The sequence below is a fragment of the Dipodomys spectabilis genome, unplaced genomic scaffold (genome assembly GCF_019054845.1).
Source record: "Dipodomys spectabilis isolate Male_0828 unplaced genomic scaffold, ASM1905484v1 ptg000063l, whole genome shotgun sequence".
Lineage (NCBI taxonomy): Eukaryota > Metazoa > Chordata > Mammalia > Rodentia > Heteromyidae > Dipodomys > Dipodomys spectabilis.
This window is the reverse complement of record NW_024870740.1, coordinates 1,158,343-1,172,064: the sequence shown is the minus strand read 5'-3', so window position 1 is coordinate 1,172,064 and position 13,722 is coordinate 1,158,343. Positions and strand designations below refer to the sequence as shown.

Below are 13,722 nucleotides of genomic sequence, written 5' to 3'. Positions count from 1 at the left end.
TGGCTTTATTTGTGCTTTAAAAGGATCATCTTTGAAGGGAGCCATATACAAACAGAGAGAGCAGCTAGTAGACTGTGTTACAGTTGCCCACATAATGCAAGAGTTGTGTGGGTGATAGCAGTAGTAAGGATAAGAAGAAAATTTGAGGCTCATTTGAAAGTTAATACTGGCAGAACACTAAGTTACCCACAAACTCAAAGGAAAACACAGAAATGAAAGATAACTCCTAGCTTTTGGCGTGGATATTTATGAGTTCATTTTAATCCCTATTTCTAATACCATAAAACAAAATTTTCCATTTATACAGGTATCTGCTGAGTATGAGAGATGATGTTGGGTAGTATTTATATTGTTCACTTTAAGATTGATGTTCTTTAACTCCAAATTGTCAAGAACCCTATGAAGTTAGGTGCTAGCAGCCCACGTTAGAGATGGGCACGTATAGCACCAAGTCCAACAGTTTGCCAAGGGTTTCCCAGGTGCCCCAGTCCTCTGACGGAAATCTCTCCACAGCCCACAGAGTCATCATCAGACTTACTAATTTTCTCCAAATCAAAGACAGGAAAATCTTTCAGAGGTCAACATTACTGCTTTGGAAGCTACATATTTGGCTATGGTTGATTTAATATGCAGTCTATAACAAATATATGTCTAGATTTAGAATATCGAATGCTATAGTGAGATTCGATCACTTTATGATTACCCTGTGGGCTGGACTGAACGGAAAACCTCTTTTGACCCTAATACACAATTCATATGCTGAAGTCTTAACCCTCATACCTTTGGATATGATTGGATTTGGACATATAGGTCCTTTAAAGAGGAAATTAAGGTAAAATGAGGTCCTAGGAAAGGACTCTAATTAAATTTGACTCCTGTACTTATGAAACAGCACAAAGACTAAGGGCCAGAATGTGACATACATTAAGAAGATAGCCATCTGCAAACACAGAAGACAGTGACCTCAGAAAACTCAGTGTGACACCACCTTGGCTTTGGACTTCAACATTCCACACTTGAGAGAAATCAAATTTCTGTGATGTAAGCCGGCTGTTCCTATTTGGAACAGCCCAAATAAATAAGTATACACACATATGTATATGCATATATATACATATATACAAGCATACATCTTAATTCATTCTCCTTTTTATGTAGAAAAAAAGGATTATTTTAAAAATAAGTTCTAAGTCCAGTATCATTATAATCCAAGCTTCACAGAAAGATGAGATCTGAGGAATCAGATTCAAAGCCAACCCTAGCAGATAAATCTGAGAGACTTTCATCTACAATTAATTAACAGAAAAATGCCAGGAGTGGAGCTATGGCACAAAAAGCTAAGCAAGAGTACAGCACTAAAAAAAAAATCTAGAGTAAGCTATGATTTAAAAGAAAAAAAAAAGGTGGGGTGCTGGGAAGGTGGCTTAGTGGTAGAGTGCTTGCCTTGCATGCATGAAGCCCTGGGTTCGATTCCTCAGCACCACATAAGCAGAAAAACCCGGAAGTGGCACTATGGCTCAAGTAAGCGCTCATCTTGATCTGAAAAGCTGAGGGACAGCGCCCAGGCCCAGAGTTCAGGCCCCACAACCAACCAAAAAAAAAGGTGGTATACAACTTCTTCAATGTACCTATTCCTATAGAAATAAATTAATATAGTTCTAGATCACATGAACGTACTACATTTTGCTGTTTAACATTTTTTTAATTGATAAATAATTCAGGAATACTATTAGTTGTCATAAAAATACAAGATATATAATAAAAAAGAAATTATTCTTAATTTCTGCTTAAATTTTTCTATTTAGTTTAAACTTGCAGCAAAGCAGTTCTAATATTTGAATAATAAAATAAATGTGGATATTGGCATATCTAATAATGTTTTATGATTTTACAAAAGAAATATAAAGTCAAGCAACATACCAACTTCTAAGCTACATACAAGTCCACAACCAGCCTAAACCACAGTGAGACCCTTTAGAAAAGCTGAAAGAAAAAAGAAAAGAAAAGAAGCTAGCCCCTGGTGTTTCATGCCTATAATCCTAACTACTAAAGAGGCTGAGGAATGAAATTCAAAGTCAACCAGGGCAGGAAAGTCCTTTCCCTTTCGAATATTATTTCTAATTAACCAGAAAAAAAAAAAAAAGCCAGAAATGAAATCAGCAAAAAAGCCAAAGAACACTAACTTTAAGCAAAAAAGCTAAGGGGCAGTGCCTAGTTCAAGCCATAGTTCTAGCACACGCACACAAATTTTTTTTTTCAAAGAACATACAGTAATATGTACCCATGTATCCATATGTTCAACACAATTATTTATTTTATATCATCACCATAAAAGAATATTTTATAACTTCTTCATAAAAGAATGTTATAGTACTGACAAACCCAATTCTTGAGTATGCAGTTCCTTCAGACACTCTGGATTACAATTTCCTAGTTTCTTTTTTTTTTTTGGTCTGCCGTGGGGCTTGGCCTGCACACTGTCCCTGGTCTCTTCAGCTCAAGACCAGCACTCTACCACTTGAACCACAGCTCCACTTCAGGTTTTCTAGTGGTTAATTGGAGAGAAGAGTCTCACGAAACTTTCCTGCCTGGCTTCCTTGTTTCTTTATTGTGAAAAGACTCCAGGAGTTAAATATGAGTGAAAGGAGCTAATGGGAACTTCAGAACGTCCAAAAAAGAGAAAATAAGAAGAATAACGGAGGGAGTAGAAAAAAAAATGAAAGTTTCCAACTGAGCAGGTAGTTTTCCTTATGTTTGTACTATTGACTTAAGGCACATGACAATGTCAGTAATAATAAGGTCAGTCATAATAATGCCAGTACTATGGGTGAAGAAGTCAGGGCCTAGAATAATAAAAATGGAATATACTCAACCAAAAACTATGCTTGAAACTAAAACAAATTCAAGTTAAAATTTTAAGAATAACCCAGGCACTGGTGGCTCAGGCTTGTAATGCTAGCTACTCATGAGGCTGAGATCTGAGGATGGTGGTTCAAAGGCAACCCAGACAGAGAAGACCATGAGACTCTTATATCTAGTAAACTACTCAGAAAACGCTGGAAGTGGTTTGTGGCTCAAGTGGTAAAACACTAGCCTTGAGCACAAATTGGCTCAAGGACAGTGTATAGGTCTGGAATTTTAAACATACAGAACTTGATCATGCTTTTTTTTTCTCTATGAAAATTACCAAGTACTAATACTTTTACTTCATCTTGAAATGGCTTACTGCGGCATCTGCCAGATGTCAGTAGGGCATTGACCTACTGAGATAGTGCCCTTCTGACTGTTGCTAGACAAATCCTTCTGTCACTCTGTCCTCACACCCAATTAAATGTACACAAATGCACATACAAACACATACACACACACATATATGCTAGAAAGACATTGGAACAAACCCGAAACAGCTATCTATAATGTTGACTGTGCATGTGAAAGAATTCTGTACATTGTAAAGCTAAGTTGCTAGCATCAATATTTGTTACAATATTGATATCTTTCTGTTCCTTTATTAGTACTCAAAAGAAGTCTCATGTCCATAGTATGGCACAAAAAGGCTTTATACCCAGGCTTCTGATTTTTATAAACTTAGATTCAACTATTTTTCTTATTTTACTACATCTTGGGGCCTCATAAATCCAACTTTATTTTCCTATTTGCTATTTCTACTTATGATTGTATAATCTTTTACTTTCCTTTTCTCTTAGTCAGATCCTAGCCTTTATATAGGAATACATTCATGTGGGGAGAAATCATTTTCAAAGTCTGTACTACATATACACACTTCTAAGAGGACAAGTCAATTTAAAGAGTAGGACGTTTTAAAGGAAAGTTAAATAAGCTCAGGAAAAGATGGTGTCATTAATCATCACTAGAGAAATGTAAATAAGCATTGCACTAACATATCATTTCAGAACTTTAGAATAACTAAAATCAAAAGACTAACCATACCAAGTATTGGTGGTAAGGACACAAAGAAACTAGAACTCTTTAACACTACTGGAAGAAATATAAAATGGTACAAGTATTCTGCAAACTAATTTGATGATGTTTTCCACAAAGCTTAGACATTCCACTCCTAGCCAATCGTTTGATATAAATGGAAGCATATATCCACACAGATGGTATAAGAATGTCCATACCTGTTTTGCCATAAGAAGCAAGACAAAAGCTCACTAGACAAATTATGAATAGACAAATTATGAACTATCTACAGGATACCATCCAGCAAAAATATTTAAAAATAAAAACCTCTCTCTCTCTCTCTCTCTCTCTCTCTCTCACACACACACACACACACACACACACACACAGAAAAGACTCTCAAAGTAATTATACTGAGTGGAAGAAACAAGATACAAATGAATATGTGAATATGGGATGATCCCAGGATATGTTCTAGAAAACGCAAACTAAGGTCCAGGGACAGAAAAATCAACAACGGCTTCCTTAGGGCTGGGAGGGCAGGAGGAAGAAGAACAGGAGGAGAAGCCTGTAAAAGAGCTAGTAGTAACTTTGGTGTGCTTGATACATTCACAATCTCGAAACTTTTTTTCAACTTGTATACTTTATAAACACTTTTTTTTTTTTTGTGCCAGTTGTGAGGCCTGAATTCTGGGCCTGGGTGCTGTCCTTCACTCTTCAGCTCAAGGCTAGCTCTCTACCATTTGAGCCACAGCACCACTTCGGCTTTTTCTGCTTATTTGGTGCTGAGGAGTCAAACCCAGAGCCTCCTGCATGCAAAGCAAGCACTCTACCACTAAGGCACCTTCCTAGCCCTATATATACTTTGTTACAAGTAAATTATTCCTCATAAATGTTTTATTACTCAAAAGGGCAAACTATAAGATGAATGAATCTCAAAATAATTGTGCTAAAAACAAAAACAAGACACAAAAGCCCAAACTGTAAGGTTCTACTTCCTTTTTATTCTGGAAAAGGCAACATTTGGGACAAAGATAAGATTAGAGGTTATCTTGGGAGAGGTAGAGACGGCTGACTGCTTAAAGGTACAAGGAATTTGAAGGATGGGAAGGAAGAAATAATTTCTATCTTCATTCTGATAATTAAGAATTTCCATGGGCCAAAATTCATGGAAGTGTGTGCATAAAAAATGAACTTTACCAAATTTAAATTACATCTCAATAAACCTGATTTAAGTAACAAATTCATACATCATCTCTTACGTAAACCTCTCCAGGAAAATTCAATGGGTCTTCCATTAGACTTTAGTAATATTTTCTCAGTACTCAACAATTACATTTATCATGGTGAATAATAATTATGTGAAATGGATTCCTAACTAGACATGAAGAGAAATTTAGGAAAGAATCATTCTTTAGTCAGAGCTTATATAATGTAAAATGTAGTAACTAAAAACAAAACTTTGAACAAATGTTCTATTATTGTGTTTTAGTTCCATTTTCTATGACCAAGTTACTTTCTTATTCAATGAATAAATACACATGACGTTTCAACTAAATACCCATTGTAAAAAGTGGACTTAGGCACCAGCACCAACCCTAGCTAGTCAGGAGGCTGAGATGTGAGACCTGCTGTTCAAAGTCAGCCTGTGCAGGAAAGTCCATGAGACTCTCCAGTAAACCAGCAAAAACACCTGAAGTGGAGGTGTAATTCAAGCAGTAGAGCACCAGCCTTAAGTGAAAAGGCTAAGAGAAAGTAAGAGGCCCAGAGGTGGAGCCCCAATACACGAACGATAAATTTAATTTAATTAATTAAAATAATTCTATCTGAAAAACAAAGTAAGTGATCTTAAGCAGAGAGAGTTAAGGTGTGGGGTCATAATCCTGGGTCATATTACAATGGGTCTACTGATGTGAAGTCACTTTGGCTTTGAGTTACTGAACATTAAGAAACTAACAAAGGATTTTAAATGAAAGAGAAAGATAACAGCTGGATTTCTTTTTTTCTCCCTCAGGAACTGAGGACACTAAGACTAGGAAAGGAGACTAGCTGGTGCTTGTAAAAGTTCTGGCTGGAAACAGTGATTTCTTTATGGAAAAGTAGCCAAAAATTTTTAAAAAGCAACGTTCTAAGTATTGAGAAATCTGACTCAAATTACCAAACTTCCATTATACTATAAAAATCTACTTCCAAAATATATTTACTTTGTTGGCATATAATATTCAAAAACTATACAGTAATGAGCGTGATCAAATGAAAGAAAGCCTCATCTAAACTGAAAAAATGTGGTTAGGGTGGGCTTCAACCAGTGTACTTCACTTACTGTCCATGGTCTACATGTCAAACATTTAGCTTCAGACCTTTAATATATCTCTAGGTTCTGTCTTTTGCTCTTCTATGTCACTGGACTACTATGAAAACCACGTCTTCTCCCGGTCTCTTGTCCCTTCCTCTTTAATCCATCCCCCAAATATTGCCAATCTTAATGAAATATACAATAAAACATAATAACACAAGCCTCATGCCCTATAATCCTAGTTACTCAAAAATCTGAGTTCTAAGGATTCTGGTTAGAAGCCATCCTGGGCAGACTCTTATCTCCAATTAACTACCCAAAAAGCCAGAAGTGGAGCTGTGGCTCAAGCGGTACAGTACTAGCCTTAAGCAAAAAAAAAAAAAACTCAGGAAGAGCACCCAGGCTCTGAGTTCAAGTCCCAGTACTGGTTCATGTGCATATATACACACACTGCATATATCTCATCTATATCATAACCATGCTGCTTACAGGGCTTTGATGAGTTTCACTGCCTAGCAAACATGGCTGCAGTCATTGTTACCCACAATCAAGACTGCGGGAGCCCATGGATCCTTCCTCACCTCATTTCATCCCTTCACAAGATCTATCCTTCCAGTTCATTCTCTTCCTCAAACACATTTCTGGTTCTTCTCAACTTGGCATGTTCTAATCATAAAATCATTAACTCTTCCATGAAAGCTCTCCAGGTTACTCAAGCTAAATGTATCCTTTGTGCTTCCGCTTTCCACAATATTATGGTAATTATGCCTTAGATTCCGGATCACTAGTTGTGTTTATATTCCCAGTAGATTGAAGGCTGGGATACTGCTTTATTTGTATGTGTTTTCTAGGTGCCTAGAGCAATCCTTGTAACTAAATTCTTGATAGGTTAATATATATGATTTTATTTGCAAGTTCTAGACATTGCATCTAAAATAAGAAAGTGCAAAGAGAATTTTTTAATTACAGATTTCACAACCTCCCACAAGCAAAACATAATAACCATGACTAGAAGATTATTACTCAAGCTGGACACCAGTGGCTCACTCTTGTAATTCTAGCTACTCAGGAGCCTGAGATCTGAGGATCATGGTTCTAAGCCAGCCCAGGCAGAAAAGCCCCTGAGACCCTTACCTCCAATAAACTACTCTGAAAAAGCAGGAAGTGGACTTGTGGTTCAAGTGGTAGAGCACTAGCCTTAAAACACAAAGAGGCTCAGGGACAGCACCCAGGTCCTGAGTTCAAGAGGACCAGAGAAGAAGAAGAAGAGAAGGAGGAGAAGGAGGAAGAAGAAGAAGGAGAAGAAGAAGAAGGAGAAGGAGAAGGAGAAGAAGAAGAAAGGGGAGAAGGAAGAGAAGGAGGAGGAGAGAAGGAGAAAGAGAAGGGAGAAGGAGGAGGAGGAGGAGAAGGAGAAGAAGGAGGAGGAGGAGGAGGAGGAGGAGAAGGAAGAGGAGGAGAAGAAGAGGAGGAGAAGGAGGAGGAGGAGGAGGAGGAGGAGGAGGAGAAAAAGGAAAGAAAACAAAAAAGATTACTACCCAAAGTTTCAAAGTATTTTAAAAATTAAAATTCCCAGGTTCAGATGGCCTCAGCCAATAATTTTAAAGGAGATGGAAGAAAACCGCGGTCTTGATGAAACTTCTTATGATATATGAATTTTATTCTTCTGTATGGAAACAAGAATGAAGAGCCAAATACCCTAACCTAAATGATGAAAGAGTCCATCCACATATACTTTGAAAGTAAGAACTAGTTTCACCTTACAGGTTTTTATAAACTAAAGCATAGAAAGATTTAATAACTTCCTCTGAGATACACAAGTGGCAGGGGGCAGAAGTGGAATTTGCACACAGGTTATAATGATTGCAAAGCTTACCTCCTAAGCCACCAAACTATAGTGGGGGTGATTTTCCTTATACTACATAGCTTAAACCTCCACATAGTTGTCTACCTGATTATCCTTCATATTTGTGGGCTGGGTCTTCAGATGTCTGAAGTCATAGGGACTGTGGTTATGTAAGAATAAAAAAAAAATCTCTAGAGGGTAAATTCTTACTACAAATTAAGCTGTGTTTTAGTGTACTATGTCACGATCATTAAAACAAGCAACCCAAAATATATCTGTACATCAAGCACTGTTCTAAAAGTTTCCATGGACAGGCATCTAAACATCATAATCATTCTATTATATAGGTATTCTAGTAAAATTCGCTTCAACAATGAAAAAAATTAGGCTTCAAAAAGGCTAATGTGCCTAAGTAACTTGACTCCATTTAGTAAATAACTGAGCAGGGATATAAAGCTTTTCATCCAATGATGAAGCCTGGTCTCAGGATTGTTTGTTTTTTGCCAGTCCTGGGGCTTGAACTTAGGGCCTGGGCACTGTCCCTTAGCTTCTTTTGCTCAAGGAAAGCACTCTACCACTTGAGCCACAGCTCCACTTCTGGCTTTTTCTGTTTATGTGGTACTGAGGCTTCAAACCTAGGGCTTCATGCATGCTAGGCAAGCACCCTATCACTAAGCCATATTCCCAGCCTTGGTTTCAGGTTTTATACCATGTAGTTGGTCATGCTCAAAGGTCTTCAGGTTCCTCAGAATGATAAGCATATCGGAAAGAAGAAGAAACTAAACTATCCATATACTTTCCAGAAACCCATCATGATCAAATGAAAGATACTCATAGTAACATGACATCAGAAACATCAGCTAATTCTATCACACACAGACCTTACCCAGTCACTAGGTATTAAATACAAGGTAGGAAGTAGAGACCTAAGGTAGATCTGCTCTTTAAAGTGAATTGCCAGTGAATGGGTAAGATGATACTAAGTTACTTACAAAAGCACCTAGATATGTAAACATCTAGCCACTGATGTGAAATTAATACATCAGATGTAAGGCTCCTGTGAGCTCTAATACCTATTTTGTGAACTCAAAAACGGACTTCCTCAGAGAATATCCAGTCAAGAGCAAGAGAACACTCCTTGGCATGTGGTTTGTCAAGGTGTCAGTTTTCATTCTCTACCCAGGTGGGCACTCTTGCAATGTGAGCAATAGGGTGTCTATGTGCAAGTAGCCTAGCTACATTCATGATCTAGAGCCACATACCAGCATCTGAAACCCCAGCTCTGTCCTTTGTTAAATGTATGACCATAATCAACTTGTTTAATTTCCCTCTGCTTCAATTTTCCCATATGTAAGACAATAAAAACAGGACTGTATAGGAGTATTATTACTATAAGAATTCAAAATGTAAAATGCATCTAAATTGCATAGGACAGTGCCAAGTATGTATCAAGTATTAATTAGCATCTGCTGACTATATATGTGTATTTGATTTCTTAAACAGCTTTTCTTAGTGTAAGAATAAGTCGTATTTGAAAAGTTTCTTATGTCTATGCATGGGTATAAACACAACTTTCTCTGAGGAAAAGAGGAAAGTAACTGCAGGGATTCACGTTGTTCACCCTGTTCACTGTTGGGTTTGCTCTGACAGTTTTAAAAAATCCAAAGCTCATTTAAAATTGTGCTTTCATTGTAGGAGTGTGGATCCTCTTTTATGCAGACGGTAAGCAGCATCAAGAACCACAAAATCACAACCACAACTACCAGACCATCAATGGCCACATGTTTGCAAGGATGAGGTTCTCACTTTATCGTATTACCTATAAGTACATGATAAAGATACTTCAGCCATTCAGTATATGGGCGATGGTACGAAGGAAGTAGTAGTTCAAACTAAATGGCATTTTGAAGTTTACTTAATTGCCTCTCTAAACCAAAATTTTCAACATATACTATTTATGACATAGGCCTACTTTATATAATTTCCAAATATGAAACTCCAAAATTGAATAAACCAATTTTTCAACAATAGATCGCAACACTTTGTATAATATTATGCAATCACGGGACGTATCCTGTGGGTATTTATGGATGTTCTTTGCAGTCCCATTAAGTTTAAAGTGAGCTTTCTTTGCATGTCACCAATTCTTGTCTCAGTGCAACTCTTCATCAGTACCTATGTGAATACATTCATAACACCACTGTATCTGGAGGAAATTTTAAAAATCCAAGTTGACTAGCCAGGGGATCACTGGCTGTAGATACATACATTGGGTAAGTACATTGTAAAATGATTCTCCCTGCAGTGACGGAGAATTGTCTGAAACAAAGGAAGCAAATGTCTGAGTTACATCCAGGAGCATTGGAGGGACACAAACCAAACTCCAATTGTACATTTTTATAAAGCCCTAACATTGATGGATATTCAAAACAATAAATTAGTGACCCTTCTATTAATCTATCTTATTTGCTTATGACTACAATTATAGAACAGAATGTCTGAGAGATCTTAATAAGCACACTTCAGTAAAAGAACATTTCCATATTTGTAGACCCATAAATGGAGCCTAACTGGAATGCGAAGCCTCTCAGTTTTCCCCTTCACTTTGAAAAGTGAGAAATGACCAGCATTCACAACTTCTTACTCTCTCTGCTCCCCTTCCCACTTCCTTTGCAAGTACTGGGGAAGAGCCTACTACTAAAACACAGGCATCAAGCCCAGAGGAGAAGAAAACAGATGTGCTGAGATGCAGGGGCAGGGTTAGTATGTAAAAACAGTGGTAGCTGAGGAAGAAAAACAGTGTAAGAACGCATTCATGCTTGTGGAGAGAGTGGAAAAACTTGTAAAATGAGTAGAAACTCCGAGGAAAGACACTGAACCCAAAGCAGGAAATGTTGCTATCAATGAGGTATTTAGTTGGCAGGACGTCCTGGGAAATGAGCTCCGATAGTTGAGAGCTCCTGTATTCTCCAGCCTTGGCTCTCCAGGAGAAACTTGTGAGATTGTTTTGCATGTCTGAGAGAAGTGCTTTGACTTCCTTAGCAGAAGGCATTAGGTACGAATTATCTCATTCACTTCCAAGATCTTATCTATTGCTAGCTTATTCCCCTTAGACACAGAATGACTGTTGCTTAACCTCATCTTCACTTTCAATGGGATGCGTCTTCCACTAAAGTGGTTTAAATAATCTACAAGTCAACCCTGACAGCATCACTACCAGACGCCCACTCCCCCCAAGTCTCTAATAAAGAACAGATGGGAACAGATGAGTACAGGCAGTGGGGTGATGCTCTGGGACCTCTTAATTACCTCTCCCACAAACCTCCAAGAGTTGTGGACCTCAGGAGCCCCGGCCTGGTCTTGGGTCACGAAGAAACCTCCAGAAAACACTTTATCTCCAGAGATCTGGCGATCACGTGACCCTCCCCCTCACGACACCCCCCCCCCTCAAGCTTTCCCTGCAACCAAACAAACAATTTCCATTTTTCTTCTCCCGAGTTGAACCCCTTGCGTACCCACCCCCACCCATTCCTGCCCCCCTCCCCAACTTCCTTCCACTGACGGCGAGGCGAGGCCTCGGGGTATCTGCGATGAGCACTGGCCTAGGGCTACCGGGAGGTCGGAGGGCGCTGCCCCGCCTGGCCGCTGGGGAGACACAGGGCCTCCTCCTGGCCGAGCAGACACCCGGCGGGGCGGTGGACTGCGTGCAGCCCCGGGCACGGGCAGGGGCGCAGAAACTTACCTGTGCGGAGCCGTCCCGGAGCTCCCGCGTCGCCGTCAGCGGCTGCGCGGCCACCGCATCCCCGGCAGGCCGCCCCCCCAGCCCCCACCCCGCACCCCACCCCACCCTACCAGCGCGTCCCGCGCCGCACTTTCCGAGCCTGGGAACTTTTCCTGAAAGCCAGGAAGGTGGGAAGTGGGGGGTGGGGTGGGGCTCTGCGAGCGGAGCCCGAGGGTTTGGAGGGGGTTATTTGTTTGTTTGTTTTTCTCCCCCCTCCCGCCTGATCTCTAGCAGAGATATTTTTTTAAAGACCATATGCTGGGAGAATATTATGCTTTGCTCAAGGGCGACAGGGGAGCGGCCTAACTCTCACCTTTCGATCGATTTACTAAACAAACTAAAACGTGGGTGGAGATGTTAAACAGTAACCAGCAGCTTCAATGAAAACTGAAAGCAGCGCGCAGCCCGCATTTATTTCCCCGTTCTCCGGGCCCCGGGGCGGCCGGCGGGCGGGACAGCGAGTCCCAAACCCCGGCCGACTCGCACCGCCCCGTGGATCTCAGGGAGCTGCGCGATGCCACCCCGTGGCCAATTTCCAAGGCTCGGGGCGCCCGAGGCGCACAGCGACAGGGTGGTTCGGAGCCAGCCACGATGGTTCCCTGCCTCACGTACCTAAGGAACCCGGGCCAGGCGGAGCGCCCGCAGCCCGAGGCCCCTGCCCGCGCACTTCCCGCCTCGCGGGTACCATTCCCCAGGCCCGCTCCGGGTCACGCCCCGTCCCGCGCTGTGTCCACCCTGGCTGGGGAAGTGCTTCAGGGAGAAGCCTGCAGACTCCTGAGTGCAGATTTGACTCGGAGCCAACGAGGTCCTGCAAAGGGCGGAAGTGTCTTTAAAGGGAATTAAATGGGTCCTGGGGGCACATCACTCAGGGACTGCCAATCTCCCTCGTAAACCCCCACCCCTCTTCCTCCAACCTGGAGGTGAAGTTCTTCCTCCAGGCTCGAGACCACCTCAGCGCTGCTGGAGTTCTGGGAGCCTGGGGACTAGTTTTCTATTCTGGGCCGCTCGAGCTACCTGCGGTTTTAGTCATTAAGTGCCTTTTTACATATGTATCTGATAGAAAACTTCCCTTTCTCCTACACCCTGGGCGCCTTCCAGAACCTTCTTCCTCTATTCAAAAAACAAACAACTAAAATGATATTGGCTCCTCATTCGTTAGGCAGGAATAATAGAGTAAATATATATATATAATATATAATATATATTTAATGGCTCAGCAATTTAACTCTGAGATTTCTGAATGAGTGACTTCAGGTCCAACAAGTAATTATGCTCCTGAGACAAATAGTTACTTAATCCGTAAGGGTTTTATTTTGGGGGATTGTTATTTTAAGACTGTAATAACAATGCCAGGGAGATCTAACGACAGGTGTTGTTTGTTTTGTGTGTATGTTTTTTTTCTTTTCTTTTTAGATCAGGTTTACTAAACTTTCTCAGTTTTCTCCTTCCAAATATGTTGCTGAAAGGCTCCTTTAAAAAACAAGTAGTTGGCTGTTTTAGAAATCAGAACAAAGGAGAGAGATCAGATATTATTTTTCTTTAAATCGAGCTTCTCAGTTAAACACAATTCTTTGGATACTCATTAAATGAGTAAGAGGTCGGAAAACCCTGTCAAGAAAAGAGGCCTCTATCCTCATTGGCTTCAGGAAGCCAGCCAGACTGTAGAAGCAAAAAGAGTTGCAATTAACGGGTTGCATTTGTTATGCAAATCTCCCTCGGACGAGGTATTTACAGATCACCTGTGCACATTCCTTTTGAATATATATTTTCAGATATTTGGATAGCTAGGAAAGTTATCGAACTATTTGGTGAAATGCAAATATGTACATATAATTATATATATAAATAACATGTTTCTGTATTATATATAATTTCCAA

The 13,722-nt window shown here is 40.2% G+C and overlaps 1 protein-coding gene across 3 annotated transcripts in view; it reads right to left on the bottom strand.

Annotated features, from left to right (window-relative positions):
* Positions 1-11,887, bottom strand: part of Hnf4g (hepatocyte nuclear factor 4 gamma) — a 118,552-nt gene extending 106,665 nt beyond the window's left edge. Inside the window, exon 1 of one of the 3 annotated variants that reach the window (XM_042680672.1) lies at positions 11,806-11,887. The gene's annotated coding sequence lies outside the window, so the exon portion shown is untranslated. The remainder of the gene's footprint in view (positions 1-11,805) is intronic. The other 2 variants (XM_042680671.1, XM_042680670.1) reach the window with 2 other exon arrangements.
* Between the last annotated feature and the right edge of the window lie 1,835 nt (positions 11,888-13,722).